The following is a 19,090-nucleotide window of genomic DNA, read 5'->3' as shown; positions in this document are numbered from 1 at the left end:
TACTTTTTCTTACCTGTTAGCCAATCCTTAATCCGTGCCAATATACTACCTCCTATCCCACTTGTTTTTACTTTACAAACCAACCTCATGAGGAGAGCTTTTATTAGAAGCTTTCTGAAAATTCAAATATGCAACATGAACTGAATCATCAATTTTGTTAGTAACATCCTCAAAAAGCTCCAACCAGTTCAAACACTATTTCCCTTCACCAAATTCATGCTGACTGTGCCCAATCAGATCATTATTATCCAAGTGTTCAGTTATCCCCTCCTTTGTAGTAGATTCTACAATTTTTCCCCAGTATTGACGTAAGGTTAATAGGTGTGTAGCTCCCCATTTTCTCTCACTCCCTTTAAATGATGGAATGACACTTATTACTTTCCAACTGCAGCAACCATTCCAGACTCTCTAGAATTTTTGAAGAGTACTTTGCGTTGGTATTCATCCAGGAGAAGGATATGGAGGATGGTGAGATTGGTGTGGAGCATACGAATATGCTACGTTATTTTGAGATTAAGACAGAAATGGCGTTAGGTCTCTTGAAGAGCATTAAGGTGGATAAGTCCCCAGGGCCCGATGGTAACTAGCCCAAGTTATTGAAGGAGACAAGAGAGGAGATTGCTGGGGCCTTGATCAAAATCTTTGTATCCAAAGAGGCCCTGGAGGATGGGCTAATGCTAATTCTCTGTTCAAGAAGGGAAACAAGGATAATCCAGGAAATTATAGACTGGTGAGTCTCACATCAGTGGTTGGGAAGCTATTGGAGAGAATCCTTAGGGATAGGATTTACATACATTTGGAAAAGCATGGCCTAATTAGGGACAGTCAGCTTGGCTTTGTGTAGCAGGTCATGTCTTACTAACTTGATTGAACTTTTTGAAGGATGTGACAAAGGTAACTGATGAGGGTAGAGTAGCGGATGTTGTCTATATGGACTCATGGTAGGCTCACCCAGAAGATTAGGACACAGAGGATCCACAGTGACTTGGCCACATGGATTCAGAATTGGCTTGCCCGTAGAAGGCAGAGGGTATTGGCGGAAGGATGTTTCTCTGGCTGGAGTTCCGTGACTAGTGGTATTCCACAGGGATCCATACTGGGACCTCTGCTATTTTTGATATATAAAAATGACTTGGATGAAAATGTAGATGTGTGGGTTAATAAATTTGCGGACAATACAAAGATCAGTGGAGTTCTGGATAGAATACGAGGTCGTCAAAGGATATAGCGGGATAAAGATCAGTTGTAGATATGGCTGGAGAAAAGAAATGGCAGACTGAGTTTAATCTGGGTAAGTGTGAGATGCTGAACTTTGGGAAATCAAATATTAAGGGGAAATATACACTTAATGGCAGGAGCCTGAACAGCCTTGATGTACAGAGGAATCTTGGGGTTCAAGTCCATAACTTCCTGAAAGTGGTCACACAAGTAGATAGGGTGGTAAAGAAGGCATATGGCATGGTTGCCTTTATTGGTCGAGTACAAGAGTCAGGATGTCATATTGCAGCTTCCTAAGACTGGCTAGACCACATTACCACATTACAGGAAGGATGTGGAGACTTTAGAGAGGGTGCAGAAGAGGTTTACCAGGATGATGCCTGAATTAGAGGATATGAGCTATAAGGAGAGGCTAGAAAAACTTGGGACATTTTCTCTGGAGTAGTGGAGGCTGAGGGAAGATTTGATAGAAGTCTATAAAATTGAGATGCACAGATAGGGTTGACAGTCAGAATCTTTTTCCTAGAGTTGAAAAGTCTAATGCTAGGCAGTGTGCATTTAAGGTGAGAAAGGGAGGTTTTTCACACAGAGTGGTAGGAGCCTGGGAGGCAGAAATGATAGGGCCATTTAAGGAACTTTTAGATAAGCACATGAATATGCAAGGAATGGACAGATATGGACCAAGTGCAAGCAGAAGGGATTAGCTTAATTTGGCTTTGTATTTGGCACAACATCTTGGGCTGAAGGGCCCGTTCCAATGTTGTACAGTTCTATGTTCTATGATCAATAATACAACTTGTTTCTTTCAACATTATGCAATGTAAAATTTCAGGTTTTGGGGGTTACTCAATCTGCAGTTCAGTTTAATTTCTTACACTGCCTTCTTACTAACATTTCTTCCAATTCTCTGATTTTTTTTTCTCTCCAGTGTCTGCCCCTGGATCTGAGATTTATTGCTGCATCTTCAGTGAAGAGAGACAAAGACATCATTTAGTTCCTCTGGCATTTCTCTACTCCCCCACTGTAAATTTGTCTAACCCACATTCTTCATGGCCAAACATTTCCTTCATATTGAAGCTTTTAAAATCTTTTTTTTCTTTCTCGTTAATTTATATTCATTGTAGTTTTCCTTTTCTTTATCAATTTTTTTTGGTTCTACTTTGCTGTGTACAAATCCTTCTTCCAATTCTCGGGCTTATTACTCCTGGCAACTTTATAGCTTTTTTTTTTCTTTTAATTTTATACAATCCTTTACTGGATTTATTAAACATGGTTGACTGACCTTTGAGTTTTTGTACACAAAGGAATATTTGGTTACTGTAAAATATGCAATTCTTTAAAGACTAATGATTGCCTTTGTGCCATCGTTTCTGTGTATGTGTTTTCACAATCCAACTCAGCCAATTTATCCCTCAAGCCTTTGTAATTTATTTTGTTCGAAGGAAATTGGCTTAAGATGGGAATACCTCATATGATGTAAAATTCTATAAAGTTAGAGTCGCTCATCTGTAAAGCTTTTAAACAAAAATTATTAATTACCCTCTGTTATATAATACTAGCTCTACAATAGCCTGTTCTCTAGTCAATGTGTCTTTTGCATAGTGGCAACAGTGATTCCTTCCACTACGAATAGTAAACAATGTTCAAGATGTTAGTTGGGGTGCCAATTACACAGGCTGCTGTGTCCTGGATGGTGTCAAGCTCCTTGAGTGTTGTAGAGCTGCACTCAATTGGGATGTCATGATGAGGTTGATGAGGAAGGGATGAGGCCACTTTTGGAGGGCTGTGTACAGGAAGGATGTTATTAAATTGGAGAGAGTTCAGAACAGATTTACAAAGATATTTCTGGGATTGGAGGATTTGATTTATAAGGAAAGGCTGGACAGGCTGGGACTTTTTTCCTCCGGAAAATAGGAGATTGAGGGGTGACCTTCATAGAGGTTTGTAAAATCATCAGGGGGACAGACAAGATGAATAGCAAAAGACTTTTTCCTAGAGTAGGAGAGTTCAAAACTAGAGGTGAGAGGACTGCTCATATGGCTGCTCAAATTCAGTTTCTGATTAATAGTCGCCCCCAGGATGTTGGGGAATCCAGCTACAACAATGTAATTGTCAAAGGTTATATTCACTCTTAGTGGAAGTTATTGTAATGTATTTGGAAAGTCAAGGACTGATTAGGGATAGCCAATATGGCTTTGTTTGATTTTGATTTGATTTGATTTATTATTGTCACATGTACCTAAGTGCAGTGAAAAGCTCTGTTTATGAGCAATACAGGCAGATTATGGTAAGCAAGGATTTACAGATCATAAAGTGAAAATAACACCTGGACCGAGGCATACAGGTTACGTCGCACAGGGTGTGCGCAAGGCAAGATCAGCATTATTTGAGGCTAGAGAGTCCACTCATAAGTCTGATAATGGCTGGAAAGAAGCTGTTCCTGAATCCGCTGGTGCGTGTGTTCAGGCTTCTGTATCTTCTGCCTGATGGAAGAGATTGTAGGAGATCATTACTGGGGTGGAATGGGTCTTTGATGGCAGCCTTTCTGCGGCAGTGAGACACGTAAATGGAGTCCATGGATGGAAGGTTGGCTTCCGTGATGGTCTGGGCTGTGCACACCACCTTCTGTAGTTTCTTACGGTCCTGGGCAGAGCAGTTGCCATACCAGGCCGTTATGCACCCGGACAGTATGCTTTCAATGGAGCATCTGTAGAAGTCGGTGAGGGACTTTATGGATATGACAAATTTCCTGAGCTGCCTGAGGGAGAAGAGGCATTGTTATGTCTTCTTGACTGTCGCATCTACATGGGAAGTCCAGGACAGATTGTCGGTTATCGTCACTCTGAGGAACTTGACACTATTCACCCTCTCAACCTCAGCTCTGTTGGTGTAGATGGGGGTGTGTTCTCGTCCTTTCTTTCTGAAGTCAATGATCAGTTCTTTAGTTTTACTGACATTGAGAGACAGATTGTTCTTATTGCACCATGTCACCAAGCCCCCTATCTCCTTTTTGTATTCTGACTCATCATTGTTATATATCTGTCCTACCACAGTGGTGTCGTCAGCAAACTTGTAGATGGTGTTTGTTCAGAATTTGACAACACAGTCCTGCGTGTACAGGGCATACAGTAGGGGGCTGAGGGTGTATCCTTGGGAGCTCCAGTGTTGAGTGTTATTGTGGAGGAGGTGCAGTTCCCTATCCTCACTGATTGCGGCCTGTAGGTCAGAAAGCTGAGGATCCAGTTACAGAGGGTGGAGCCAAGTCCAAGGTCTCTGAGTTTTAAGATCAGTCTGGAGGGGATAATGGTGTTGAAGGTGGAGCTGTAGTCAATGAGCAGGAGTCTGATGTAGGTATTCTGTTGTCCAGATGTTCCAGGGATGAGTGCAGGGCTAGGGATATGGCATCCGCTGTGGATCTGTTATGTCGGTAGGCAAACTGTAGGGGATCGAGGCAGGCTGGGAGACTGGAGTTAATGTGGGCCATGACCAGCCTCTCAAAGCACTTCAAGATTATTGAGGTCAGAGCCACTGGGTGGTAGTCATTAAGGCACACCGCATGTGCTTTCTTACGTCCTGGGATGATGGTGGTCTTCTTGAAGCAGGTAGGAGGGACAGGTTGAAGATATGAGTGGCAAATCCTGTCTCACTAACGTAATTGAGTTTTTTGAAGAAGTAACGAAGAGGATTGATGAAGGCACAGCAGTGGATGTGATCTACGTGGACTTTAGTAAGCCATTTGACAAGGTTCCGCACAGTAGACAGGTTAGCAAGGTTAGATCATACAGAATACAGGGAGAACTCGATATTTGGATACAGAACTGGCTCGAAGGTAAGAGACAGAGGATGGTGGTGGAGGGTTGCTTTTCAGACTGGAAGCCTGTGACCAGCGGTGTGCCACAAGGTTCGGTACTGGGTCCACTGTTTTCCATCATTTATATAAATGATTTGGATGTAAACATAGGAGGTATGGTTAGTAAGTTAGTAAAATTGATGGTGTAGTGGATAGCCAAGAAGATTACCTCACAGTACAACAGGACCTTGATCAGGAGTGGCAGATGGAGTTGAATTTAGATAAATGTGAGGTGCTGCATTTTGGAAAGGTAAATCAGGGCAGGACTTAGAGCTTAATGGTAAGGTCCTGGGGAGTGTTGCTGAACAAAGAGACCTTGGAGTGCAAGTTCATAGTTCCTTTAAAGTGGAGTTGCAGGTAGATAGGATAGTGAAGAAGGCATTTGGTACACTTGCCTTTATTGGTCAGTGCATTGAATATAGGAGTTGGGAGATAATGTTGCGGCTGTACAGGGCATTGGTTAGGCCACTTTTGGAATACTGCATTCAGTTCTAGTCTCCCTGTTTATAGGAAGGATGTTGTGAAACTTGAAAGGGTTCAGAAAAGATTTAACAAGGATGTTGGCAGGGTTGGAGGGTTTGAGCTATAGGGAGAGGCTTAACAGGCTGGGGCTATTTTCCCTGGAGCATCAGAGGCTGAGAAGTGACATTATAGAAGTTTGTAAAACCAGGAGGGGCACGGATAGGGTGAATAGCCAAGGTATTTTCCCCAGGGTAGTGAAATCCAAAACCAAAGAGGTGACCTTTATAGAGGTTTATAAAATCATGAGGGACATAGATAAGATGAGGGACATAGATAAGATGAATGACAAGGGTCTTTTCCCTATGGTGCAGCAGTTCAAACCTAGGCGGCAAGTATTTGAGAGGAGAAAGATTTAAAAAGGACATGAGGGCAACTATGTTACACAGAGGAAGTGATGGATCTCAGTACAGCTGCAATGTTTAAAAGACATTTGGATAAGTACGTGGATAGGAAAGGTTTGAAGGGATATAGGCCAAATGCAAGCAGATGGGACTAGTTTAGTATGGGAACATGGTGAAGACTCGTTGGACCGAAGGGTCTGTTTCCATGCTGCATGACTCTGAGTTAAGATTGAGATGAAATCAACCATGATGATATCAAGTGACAGAGCAGACCTGAGGGGCTGAATTGCCTACTCCTGCTCCTATTATTTTTTGCCTGGCATTTTATGTGGCATGAATATTAGTTGTTATTTATTAGCCTGAGTCTGAATGTTGGATCTGGACTGCTTCAGTATCAGAGAATTTGTGAGTGGCACTGTACATTGTGCATATCTTCAGCTGATGTTCCCACTCTGACCTTAGGATGGAGGAACGGTCGCTCTCGCCCACTCTCTTGATCTCTCTCTCCCTCTCTCTACTCCAAATTTTCTAGGGTTCTTTTGATGCCATGCTGTATTGATGTCAAGTGCAGTCACCCTCACTTCTCCCTGCAGTCAGCTCTTTTGTCCATGTTTGCAGCAAGGCAATAATGAGGTCAAAAACCAAATGACCCTGGTGAAACCAAAACTGAGCAGAACTGAGTAGGTTATTGCTAAGCAAGTACTGCTTAATAGCACTGTTGATGACACCTTCTGCATTATGAATTGTGGAGAGTAGACTGAAGAGATACTAAATGGCCTGGTTGGATTTGTCCTTTGTGTGTAGGACATAGGTGAGCAGATTTCCATTTTAACAAAAAAAACAAAGAACTACATTCGTTGGAAATCTCAAACAGAAATTGTTGGGGAAACTCAGCAGGTCTGGCAGCAACTGTGGAGAGAAAGCAGAGTTAACGTTTCAGGTCCAGTGACCAATCTGTAGAACGGTTCTGAGGAAGGGTCACTGGACCTGAAACATTAACTCTGCTTTCTCTCCAATGTTTCAGGTCCAGTGACCCTTCCTCAGAACCATTCTACAGATTGGTCACTGGACCTGAAACGTTAACTCTGCTTTCTCTCCACAGTTGCTGCCAGACCTGCTGAGTTTCTCGAGTTTTCCAAATTGCTGAATCTTTGCAAATGTTATAACTGTATTGAACAGGTTAGCGTGTGATGGAGGTAGTTCTAGTACAGAAGTCTTCAGTACTGTTGCCAGAATCTCCGGGCCCATAACCTTTGCAGTATCTGAGGCATTCAGCTATCGTTTGATTATAATCTGAAATGAATTGAAAAGGCTGAAGGCTGGTATCTATAAAGCTTGTTGTCTTGGGAGGAGGCAGAGATGACTCATCCACTGTCACTTCTGGATGGATGCAAATATATCTCCCCTGCCTTTTGCACTGATGAGCTGGGCTCCCTCATCATTGACAATGAATGGTTGAATTGTCTACCACCTTTCATGGTTGCAGTCTTGTCATAACCAGAGATTTAGATCTGGTCCATCGATTGTGGGGTAGTGGACTCTGTCTGTTTGCATGCTATTTATGCGATTTGGCATGTATTTAGTTTGGTGTTGGTGCGTTACTAGGTTCACCCTCTTAGGTATGCTGCATTTTGCTCCTGGCATGCCCTCCTTCACGCTTTGAACCGGGGTTGATCCTTTGGTTTGATGGTAATGAACAGGGATATGCCGCGATGTAGTTATCGACTGTGTTTGAATACAATTCTGCTTATGGCCCCAGTGCTTCACGAAGGCCCAGATCTTGAACTGTTAGATCTGTTCAAAATCCCCCTGTCCAATATACATTGCAGCAGTGCTTCACAAACTGGTACTTTTTAAATGTTGGCGTAGAGAGCTGTTTGATATTGGTAACTTAGGAAGTCACAGGCTTCATAGGACTGTTGGAAATCTCTGCCCTCTCCCAGGATAGTCAATGCCAGTGACTGGAGAATGCTGAGTCAGCGGCAATCTGTCAGTAACGTGACTATGTCAAAATCACAATGGCTGCCTGAAGAAGTCCAGCATGATCAGTAACTTAAGGGAGATGTTGCTTCGATGACTCCATGGAAGCCAGACCATGTCCACAGATCCAGGATATGGTCAAGGAGGAGGAGCTATTGGTCTAAGCATCCTGGATCCTGCAAAAGAAAAGACTACCTCTTCCAATTAGCAACTGTTTGCCTGATTCGAGTAATCCAGGATACATTAAGCAAGAAAATATACATTTTTGACAGAACAGCTGTCTTCCAGGAAGAACAATCAGAAATTTTAAAGGGCCTTCAGATAGGGTAATGGGCCAACAACGTTGTCTACACAGAGCAACATTCTCTGAGAAGGATATCAAAGAGATAGAAGATTCTCTCGTGGAAAACTTTAGCCCCCAGAGGAAACCCATGCAGACACTGGGAGAATGTGCAAACTCCACACAGACAGTTGCCCGATGGTAGAATTGAACCCAGGTCCCTGGCGCTGTGAGGCAGCAGCGCTGACCACTGAGCCACCATAATGTAATAGATGTTTTGTGATAAACCTGTTCAGTGATATTATGAAAGCACAAGCCTAGTGGTATTATCACTAGGCTATTAATCCAAGTAATGTTTTGGGGATCTGGATTTAAATCCTACCACAGCAGATGGTGGAATTCAAATTCAATTTTTAAAAACAATCTAGTATTAAGAATCGACTGATGACTATGAAACCCCAGCTGATTGTCAGAAAAACTCATCTGGTTCACTAATGTCCTTTAGGGAAGGAAACTGCCATCCTTACCTGGTCTGGTCTACATTTGATTCCAGACTCTCAGCAATGTGATTGACTGTCAACTGCACTCAATAAACGTGGAGCTGGACAAACCCAGCTGGTCAGAAATGGCCTAGCAAGCCACTTGGTTGAAGGGCAGCTACGTACGGGCAATAAACGCTGGGCAGCCAGCGATGTCCCCATTCTGTGAGTGAATAAAACAAAAAGACCCATCTCTACATGTAGGTAGGACTTAAGCCTAGGCCTTCTGGGACAGATGCCATGACACTAGTACTGGTCAATGTAAAAATTATCACTCTCACCCTCTCTCTCTCTCTCTCTCACACCCTCTCTGTCTCTCTCACTCACTAGGGACATGTGGGACATGAACTGGGACCTTCTGGCTCAGAGACAGGGACAGTATTCTTGCACCACTTATACATATTGCTTAAGTATGGGGGAGGAAAGCTTTGGGGCGATCTTGTGTAAGAATATTCTGAAAGGGTTAATGTTCATGCTCTATTGGCACCACATTTTTACTTCTAATGTCACACAGTCTGTGGGTGGAGGTAAGGAGTTCTACTCTAGCTTTCAGAGGCAGCAGATCCATCTGTACCTGTTGCATAAGGTCTTAATTATGCCTGGTCCCAAATGTAGTTGTACTAATTGCTATCTTGCAATCCACCTCCCTTTGTTATCTAAAAAAATGCCTCTTCTGTCATTTACATACACTAGCATTGTATCCTTTACCACTAATCACTAGATAAACCTGAGATAAACAACATAATTTGGACTGCAGATGCTGGAAGCCAGAGTCTATAGGCGTGAGGCTGGAAAAGCACAATAGGTCAGAAATATTGCCCAATGGGCCGTCGTGTTACAGGATGAGATATCTGTCAAAAGAACCCGCATACCATATTCTTAGCAACGCACATCATCAATAGGAGCAAACTCCTCAACTGCCAGGCATGGATAGTGTCCACGGGGCCAAACCACATGGCGACCAGGCATGGACAGTGTCTATACGGGCCAATCCGCATGGTGACCAGGCGTGGACAACATATGTCCTCAAGGATCCATTTGGGCCAAAACAAAATGGGGGAGAATAGGCACAGGAGAGATTAAACATTTTTGTTGCTGACTCTTCGATGCTAGAGAAGGGAGTTAGGAGAACAGGATGTGAAATATATGTAGAAGGATAGCAAGGTGCTCCACAGATGAAATAGCATTATGACCAGTGTGAGTGCGCAAGCTGTAGAACTGCAGCAGTAGTGAGCCATCCCAAGGAATCCCTGACCTCAGCCGTCATGTACTGAAGTAGTATGTATGTCTACAACAGTCCAACTGATCTCTACCCTTATGGGGGGAGTGAAAGGATTTGTAGCCAAAGATGGAAGACCGTTGCCGTCAGAAGCCTCCTCAATCATTCTCGATCAAGCATAAGGCAGGGAATATGGGATAATTTAAGGTGAAAGGCACACCATAGGTCATCTCCGCACAGGATTATCCGGACGGATGCACTGGCAAAGCAAGGAGCCACAGACAGTTAAACCCTGGTAGTCCCCACATGAAATAACACACATAGCTAAGGTAACAGGAAACATCATAATCTAAGTAGCAGGAAAACTGACGTTTCAGGTTGGGGCCCTTCTTCAGAAACTGGGGAGGGGAAGGGGGCTCTGAAATAAATAGAGAGAGGGGGGCACGGTGATAGCAGGTAGGTAGTGGTGGGGATTGGTCAGTGAGGTGGGAGGAGCGGATAGGTGGGAGAGAAGACGGACGGGTCAAGGAGGCGGGGATGAAGCTCTCCCACCTATCCGCTCCTCCCACCTCACTGACCAATCCCCACCACTGACCAGGGAACACATTTTACTGCCTAAATGATACAAAACCTCACAGCCCTGTTCAGAATAAATCCAAAATAGCCTTTCAGCTGCCCTCAAGTGGTATAGGGTCATAGAGTCATAGAGATATACAGCATGGAAACAGACCCTTCAGTCCAACTCATCCAGATATCCTAAATAAATCTAGTCCCATTTGCAAACATTCCAGATGCCTTTTAAATGTTGTAATTATACCAGCCTCCACCATCTCCACTGGCAACTCATTCTATACACACACCATCCTCTGCGTGAAACAGTTGCCCCTTTTAAATCTTTTCCCTCTCACCTTAATCCTGTGCCCTCTAGTTCTAGACACCCCCACCCTGGGATAAAGACCATGTCTATTTACCCTATTTATGCCCCTCATGATTTTATAAAGCTCTATGCGGTCACCCCTCAGCCTCTGACACTCCAGGGAAAATAGCCCCAGTCTATTCAGCCTTTCCCTATCGCTCAAACCCTCCAACCACCAAGAATGAAATCTGCTCCTATGATGCTGCTTGGCCTGCTGTGTTCATCCAGCCCTGCACCTTGTTGTCTAGAATTTTGAAAAGCATGATTCAAGAAACAGTCCAACAGAATAACTTAACTTGGAATGTGGTACTGCCCTCTGATGATGATTTCAGAATATAGTATCCAGCTCAACAAGATTTACCCCACACGTGCTGATGATGGGACACACCCACATGAGATAGAGGCCCTGTGAGGATTAAGTCTAAGTGAACCATAGGTGGTGCCCCCAAGCCATGCAAAATTTGTAGAAAGGCAACTGAAAAACACTCACGCTGCTCAAGTAGTAGTAGCAGTGACAACGGGAGAGAGGAAATATTAAAGTGAAACCTACTCTGGCAGGAAGGTCCAGCTTGCCGAGCTGAATATTGGCCGATCATTGGAGCATCACTTTCTCCCACTGGCCGTTTTGGCCCGAAGGTATGTGGGACCTTACTGTGCCGTGGATATAGCAAGTTGCTCTCTATAAGGTCCTATGGCCAAGGGGAAAATGGGGTGGTACCACAAAACAATTAAAGCTGTTTGGAGAGAAGGGGAAACAGAACAGCAACTCTCTCAACATAATGTTGGATGCTGGATAAAACCACATGATTTTAAAGGAAATTGAGAATCAGGATGTATCTATTCTACTTACCCCTTTTTGCAGCCCTTCCCAAGTCAGCAGCAAACGGGTCCAGCCCAACTCTCAGCAGCAATTTCTCTGCTGCCACCAGGCATCTTCCTTCTGAACTGTCTCCACCTGACTGAATCCAGAATAATCAAATTCCCCAGAAATGCGTGAGAAGTGCAGAACACACCCCAGAATTAAACAGGTGGGTAAGAAACAGATTAGCACTCATTAGGTTGAGTCTGTCTCCTCCAAGATGTAGAGGAAAGGCTGGCTGTGCCAAACAATAAGTCTGGAAGAAACATTGTTTATAATCTATATTGTATATGTATTTCAATCTTGATGGCTGATCCAGGACTTAAAAAAACATCTTGTCGGGACCAAGCACTACTCCTGACTGTTGGGAAATGAAATGATAGAACTGAAGTTGTTCAATATGTGCATCAGATTTTAAAACTGTAAATATGTCCACATGCTATATTTGATCTTAATAATAGGCACCAAAAGATGGACTGGAAAATATACCTCATGACTGAGTACGGAGTACCTTTGGGACTGATGGAGCTACAGAATCAACAGAGAGAACTATTTATAGGAGTTACATCAAGATATCTGGAAACCAGAAAGCAGTAACTCAGAAAGCATCAGAACTTCAAGGCCATGCACTGTTACACATATCATGCACAAAAGCCAAGAAACACCATGCAGTTTGTACTTTGTACACCAATATAGATTTGTATACAACCTTTTAAGGTCCTATTAAGTAGAACTACTACCAGAACAGCTAACACAGTTTAGGTTTTGTGTGTTCCTTCTAGCTCCTTCCTTTATGGAGGTAGAACAAAGGACTGAGGAGACTAAGAATAACATTAAAGTCATTAAAGAAACAATTCCTGCGGGACTGGAACTGAATGTGGATATTCAAACATAGATTTGTATTAGAGATAACAAGGTGTAGAGCTGGATGAACACAGCAGGCCAAGCAGCATCAGAGGAGCAGGAAGGCTGACGTTTTGAGCCTAGACCCTCCTTCAGAAAATCAGATTTGTATTATTTCTCATTTAGCTGTACTGCTTATTGTGTTTGCTTCGGTGTATCAAACTGTGATATTAATGTTATTGTGTCACTGGAAATTGTGGATTAATCAGAGAATGACTAACAATTGGTTCAATCAAGGTTTAGAAATGAGATGGTTAACGGCTTAAATGCGTAGATGTAATGAATGCGAATTGGAAGTAAATAACGCATATATTGATGCTGAAGCCATTGCAGAGGGTTGAGAGGTAGATGGATCCCAAAGGCATTCAACTGGTGAAATGAGTGATCCATAGACAGCGAATGATCTAATGGATCAAAAGATTGACTATGAATGTGACTAATTGGCTAACAGCTAAACACTTGAAGAAATATGGACAATGGCAAACTGCTGAAACAGACCTGGACATGTTTCTGTGTGGGCAGCCCTGGCTTTAACTGCAGAGTCAGACTGAGAATCAGGAAAATAGTGTGAGCAAAGCTGGTTATTTAGCCAGACACAGCTGGTGTCGGGAGCATTCATTGAGTAGAAGGGACATTGTTTCATTGAAACCTGATTAATTGCAATATACATCCAAAAGGGCATCTGGGAAGGTGTTCCATTGCTATGGAAAATTTCAACATTCACTGCTGATTGTAGTCTGAGAATTATGGAGTCACTGTGGCTGCAATTTAATGGATCAGGCTTGATTAAAAACACCATGAAACTGCTCAAAGACAGATAAGGAGAACAAAGAACAGGCAGTGACTCTACGAATGACCAGGGGCAATGTGGTCATGGAAAATCCCAGATGATTGAGCGAGAACTCCAGATACCAACCAGCACCAGGTACAAGCAGAATCTCAGGTCAGGAATCTGAATGAAGACGGAACCCTCCTCATAACATACCTTAGCCAGTTGTGCGTATATGAAAAAAACTGCCACATGAAGTGGTAGAGGCAGGTACCATTATAGTAGCTTCCATGCTGCATGACTCTGGTTCAGTTATAAGTGGGTAATATCAAACTTGCAACCCCTCAGTTAAAGTGTTCCATTAGAGCATTCCCGTAAAAGTATTGTAAGAAAAGTGCCAGTTAAAGTGCTCTACAAGTGCCTCGGTAAAGGTGTTGCGCGCATGAATGCGACTTTGGGAGTTTGAGAATTTGTGAATAAGAGTAATTTGGAACTTTCTCTAGACGATCGTACAGTGATTGCAGTCAACACTGTGCTCCGCTGAAATGATGTGAACCATATTTAATTTTATTGTCCCATGTACTATGTCCTAAGATACAGTGAAAAGTGTTGTTTTACATGCTTTACAGGCAGATTGTACCATAAAAGTGCATCAGGGTAGCAAAACAGAGTGCAGAATATAGTGTTACAGCCAAAGAGAAGGTGCAGAGAGAGAGCGATCAACATTAACATTTGAGAGGTCCCTTCGAAAGTCTGGTAACAGCGGGGAAAAAGCTGTTCTTAAATCTGTTTGTACATGTATTCAAACTTTTACATTTTCTTTCTGACGGAAGAGGATGGAAGAAAATATAATCAAGGTTGGAGAGGTCTTTGATTATGTTGGTTGCTTTCCTGAGGCATCGGGAAGTATGGATGGAGTCAGTGGATGGGAGGCTGATTTGTGTGATGGACTGGGTTGTGTTCACCTCTCTGTCGTTGTTTCTCGCGGTCTTGGGAATTACAGTTGCCAAACCGAGCTGTGATCGATCCAGATAGGATGCTTTCTATGGTGCATCTATAAAAATTGGTAAGAGTCCTTGTGGACTTGCTGAATTTCCTTAGCCTCCTGAGGAAGTAGAGACATTGTCGTGCTTTCTTGACTGTCACATCAACATGGGTGGACCAGGACAGATTGGAGATCATCGCTCCCAGGAATTTGATGCTCTTGACCTCAGCACCATTGATACAGACAGGGGTGTGCCCTCCAATCTGTTTCCTGAAGTCAAAGACCAGCTCCTTCATTTTGCTGATGTTGATGGAGAGATTGTTGTCATTATACCATACGGCTAAACTCTCAATCTCTTTCCTGTACTCTGCCTAGTCATTGTTTGAGATCCAACCTGCAATGGTGGTGTCATTGGCAACTTACAAAAGGAGTTGGGGCAGAATTTGGCCACACGGCCATGAGTGTATAAGGAGTGTATTGGGGGACTAAGTATGCAGCCTTGCAGGACGTCGGTGTTGACGATTATGGTGGAGGAGGTATTGTTCCCTATTCTCACTGCGGTCTATGGGTCAGGATGTCGAGGATCCAGACACAGAGGGGAGAACCGAGACCTTGGTCTCAGAGTTTAGAGATGAGTTTGTTTGGAATTATGGTGTTGAAGATGGAACAGTGGTCAATAAGTAGGAGCCTGATGTAGGTATCATTGTTATCCAGATGTTCCACGGTTAAGCATAGGGTCAGGGAGATGTCATCTGCCATGGACCTGTTGCAGCGATAGGCAAATTGCAAAGGATCAAGGCAGGCTGGTAGGCTGGAGCTGATGTGAGCCATGACCAACCTCTCGAAGCACTTCATCATTATGGAGGTCAGCACCACAGAGCGGTAAGTCACTGGGGCACGCTGCGTGTGTTTTCTTTGGCACCGGGATGATGGTGGTCTTCTTGAAGCAGGTGGGGACTTCAGATCGTGGTAAGGACCTTGTGACTGACCTAACTTTAGTTGAAGGAACATGTAAAAAGTCAAAAACACAGAAATCATCTTTGTAATGAAAAAGGCAAACATTGAAAGTGAAAACAATCATTTTGTTTATGTTGCATTATAAGAACTAATCGTGAATAGCTTGAAGTGCCTTTTTTTTGGTTTTTGGCATATTCGGTGATTCATGTGGATATTTTGGGTCTTTGTAATAAATGTGGAGAAAGAGCAACTGTTCGGCTCCACTTGAGTCTGGCTGGCAGTAAAAGTTGGTAGAAGTGAAACCTTGCTGAGACATGCTGTGACCTAACTGACTGTGTTGTAAGTGGGTCAAATGCTCTTGACCCTGGTTAGTTGCAGTTCTCTAATAATGCCAGAGATGGATACTCCACTCATCTGTGTGGCATTTTGTTTGGAACTGTCTATACTATAGCACTACTGACTCATGTATTTTGCATCGCACAAAAGTGCATAATAGCAAGCTTCAGTCAAGTTGCACAAATGTTCAGACTATCCATTTAGATGCTTGATTTAATAAAGCATTGTCCTGTTGAGTTCCATTCGAAACCTCATTTAAATGTGAATACATTCTTTAGGTTCATTGTTCCTGTTTTGAAACTGATTCTTCTGAAATCTTAGTTGAGAAGAAATGTTCTGTTTCTGCCTGGATTTATTTCTGGAAATCTTGCAGATGACCAAGGTTACAAAGTGAAAGAATGTTATTTATTAGCTGTGTTTTGTTATAACATCAAACTGGCCACACAGGTTTCTTCAGGTATTGTGATTTTCAAAGGAATCACTTTGCAAAGGAATCACAGCTTGCATTCAAAATTTTCAGTTTGCAATGGGACTCTGCCCCTTAAATGCACCCATGTTTGAACAAGAAAAAAATCCTGTTATCCTTTTAGAATTTAGGGATACTGCTTCTGTTAAAACTCAAACCTAAGTACTCCTTGTTAAGGGTTAGATTTAGCAGAATGGGAATGGTAAATTCAATCAAATTTGTATTAAAGAATTCCCTGATTTTCCTTTAGACTGGGGGACTATAATTTTCAGTCACCTGTTCAGTGATAATGTGAAATCCTGTAAATTCATTCTTTTAAATAGAAGAGGACTCCATGATTTGAGCATAGTGTTACTTTTTGTTGATTATAACTTAAGCAAATGAAAGGCCCATAACCTACACTCAAAGAATTAAGGAATTTAGTTCCTTAAGAAAGCTAAAAGTCTCCAATCTTACTAATGCTACCTGAGCTTTATTAAACAGGGAAATAAATTTGAAAAGCCATTACAGAAGTGTTTCAGTTACTTAAAACGAGGGAGGGCTAAAAACACAAAAAAAGAATGAACTGCGATATCACAAATCTGTGGATTAGAGGGGGGAGAAAAAGAATTATCATCCATAGGGGAATGGAGTGGGATCCCACTTTGAAACTTTCTGATAGAGTAATAAGGGTGACAGAGTGGTCCCAAAGTCAACAAGCAAGAAACATCACACATTTATATAAAAGATTTGGATGGAAGTGTTGGTGGTCTGATTAGTAAGTTTGCAGACAACACGAAAATACGTAGAGACGTGGATAGTGAGAAAGGTTATCAAAGGATGCAGCAAGACATAGATCAGCTGGAAAGTTGGGCGCAGAAATGGTAGATGGTGTTTAATCTGGACATGTGTGAGGTGATGCATTTTGGGAGGTCAGTTGCAACAGGAAAGTATACAGCAAATGGCAGGACCCTGAGGAGCATTGATATACAGAGGGACCTAGGGGTACAAGTCTATAGCTCGCTGAAAATGACAACACAAGAGGATAAGGTGGTAAAGAAGGCATATACTGCATGCTTGCCTTCGTCGGTTGGGGTGCTAAGTGTATAAGTTGGCAAGTCATGTTATGTTACAGTTGTATAAGTTGTTGGTGAGGCCGCACTTGGAGTATCGTGTACAGTTTTGGTTACCCGGTTATAGGAAAGACATAGTTAAACTGGAAAGTGTGCAAAGAAGATTCATGAGGATGTTGCCAGGACTAATAGGACTGAATTACAGGGAGGGGCTGGCCAGGATACGATTTTATTCCTTGAAACATAGGAGAATGAGGGGTGACCTTATTGAGGTGTATAAAATCATGAGGGGCATAGATAGGATGAATGCATATAGCCTTTTCCCAGGGATGGGGAATTGAAAACCAGAGGGCACAGGTTTAAGGTGAGAGGAGATAGATTTAAGAAGGACCTGAGGGCCAACTTCTTCAAGCAGAGAGTGGTGTGTACATGGAATGGGCTCTAGAGAAAGTGGTTGAGGCAGGACAATAGCAACATTTAAAAAAACATTTGGATACGTATGTGAATGAGAAGGTTTTGGAGGGATATGGACCAAATGTGGGCAATTGGAACTAGCTGAGTGGGCAGCATGGTCAGTATGGAGTGAAGTTTGGGCCGAAGGGCCTGTTTCCATACTATATTAATCTATGACTCTACGACTTTACATTGCAGCTGTTTAAAACTTTAGTCGGGCCCCATTTGGAGTATTCTTTACTCAGAGAGTAGTAAGGGCGTGGAATGCCCTGCCTGCAACAGTAGTAGACTTGCCAACTTTAAGGGCATTTAAATGGTCATTGGATAAACATATGGATGATAATGGAATAGTGCAGGTTAGATGGGCTTCAGATTGGTTTCACAGGTCGGCGCAACATTGAGGGCTGAAGGGCCTGTACTGCGCTGTAATGTTCTATGTTCTATGTTCTATTGCATGCAGTTCTGGTCCCCACACTATAGGAAGGATGTGGAGGCTTTGGAGAGAGTGCAAAAGGGATTTACCAGTATGTTGCATGGATTAGAGTGCATGAGCTATAAGGAGAGGTTGGACAAACTTGAATTGTTTTTGCTAGAGCGTTCGAAGCTGAGGGGTGACCTGAGAGAAGTGTATAAAATTATTAGAGGCATGGATAAGGTGGATGGTCTTTATTCCAAGGTGGAAATGTCGAATACTAGGGACATAGGTTTAAGGTGAGAGAGGGAAAGTTTTAAAGAAGATAGCAAGAACTGCAGATGCTGGAGTCCGAGCCAACACGGTATGGAGCTGGAGGAACACAGCAGGTCAGGCAGCATCAGAGGAGCAGGAAAGTCGACATTTTGGGCCTAGACCCTTCGTTAGTTCTGAGGAAGGGTCACCGGACCCAAAACGTTAACTGATTTTTTTTCTTCAAAGATGCTGCCAGACCTGCGGAGCTTTTCCAGCAACTTCTGTTTTTGTTCCTGGTGCCTATCTGTCTGGGCTGTCCTTTGTTTAGTGGATAAGTTGTTGGGGGTGTCTGTGCAGAGATAATTGTTGCCTTTTACATTAGGCTAATGTCATTAGCACTTGGCTGCTGTGTTTGCACTGTGTCTGGTATGTGGGTTTTGTGATTTCAGAGTTTCACTTGGCCAATGTGCCCAGCATCCCTTGCTGTTCAGCCAAGTTGGCAATCTATCTGTGTTTTAGCAGCCAGGAGGTTGCCATAAAAGAAACCTGGTTCAAATCTAAAATAAGCAACAAAGTGGAGCCAGGGTATGGGGTCGGATTCTCGGTTGAGTACATGAAAACAGAATCATTAGAAATGGTGAGCAACTGATCAATCAATCTGACAACTACAAAATGATTAAACGCTCAGAGATAGTAGGAACTGCCGATGCTGGTGAATTAGAACTGCTCTCCATACCCTTATTTCAGATTCTCCAGCATCGGCAGTTCCTACTATCTT

The 19,090-nt window shown here is 42.9% G+C and overlaps 1 protein-coding gene across 3 annotated transcripts in view; it reads left to right on the top strand.

Annotated features, from left to right (window-relative positions):
- The window catches only part of zbtb38 (zinc finger and BTB domain containing 38), a 106,318-nt gene that overhangs the window by 9,818 nt on the left and 77,410 nt on the right, over nucleotides 1–19,090 (top strand). The window contains exon 2 of one of the 3 annotated variants that reach the window (XR_007263563.1): nucleotides 2,147–2,336. The exons of the other annotated variants lie outside the window; for them this stretch is intronic. The gene's annotated coding sequence lies outside the window, so the exon portion shown is untranslated. Of the gene's footprint in view, nucleotides 1–2,146; nucleotides 2,337–19,090 lie in introns of those variants that run through there. 3 annotated transcript variants of the gene reach the window in all.

Source organism: Rhincodon typus, chromosome 13 (assembly GCF_021869965.1).
Source record: "Rhincodon typus isolate 14 chromosome 13, sRhiTyp1.1, whole genome shotgun sequence".
Lineage (NCBI taxonomy): Eukaryota > Metazoa > Chordata > Chondrichthyes > Orectolobiformes > Rhincodontidae > Rhincodon > Rhincodon typus.
The sequence above is the reverse complement of the archived record's forward strand: the minus strand, read 5'-3'. Positions and strand labels throughout refer to the sequence as shown.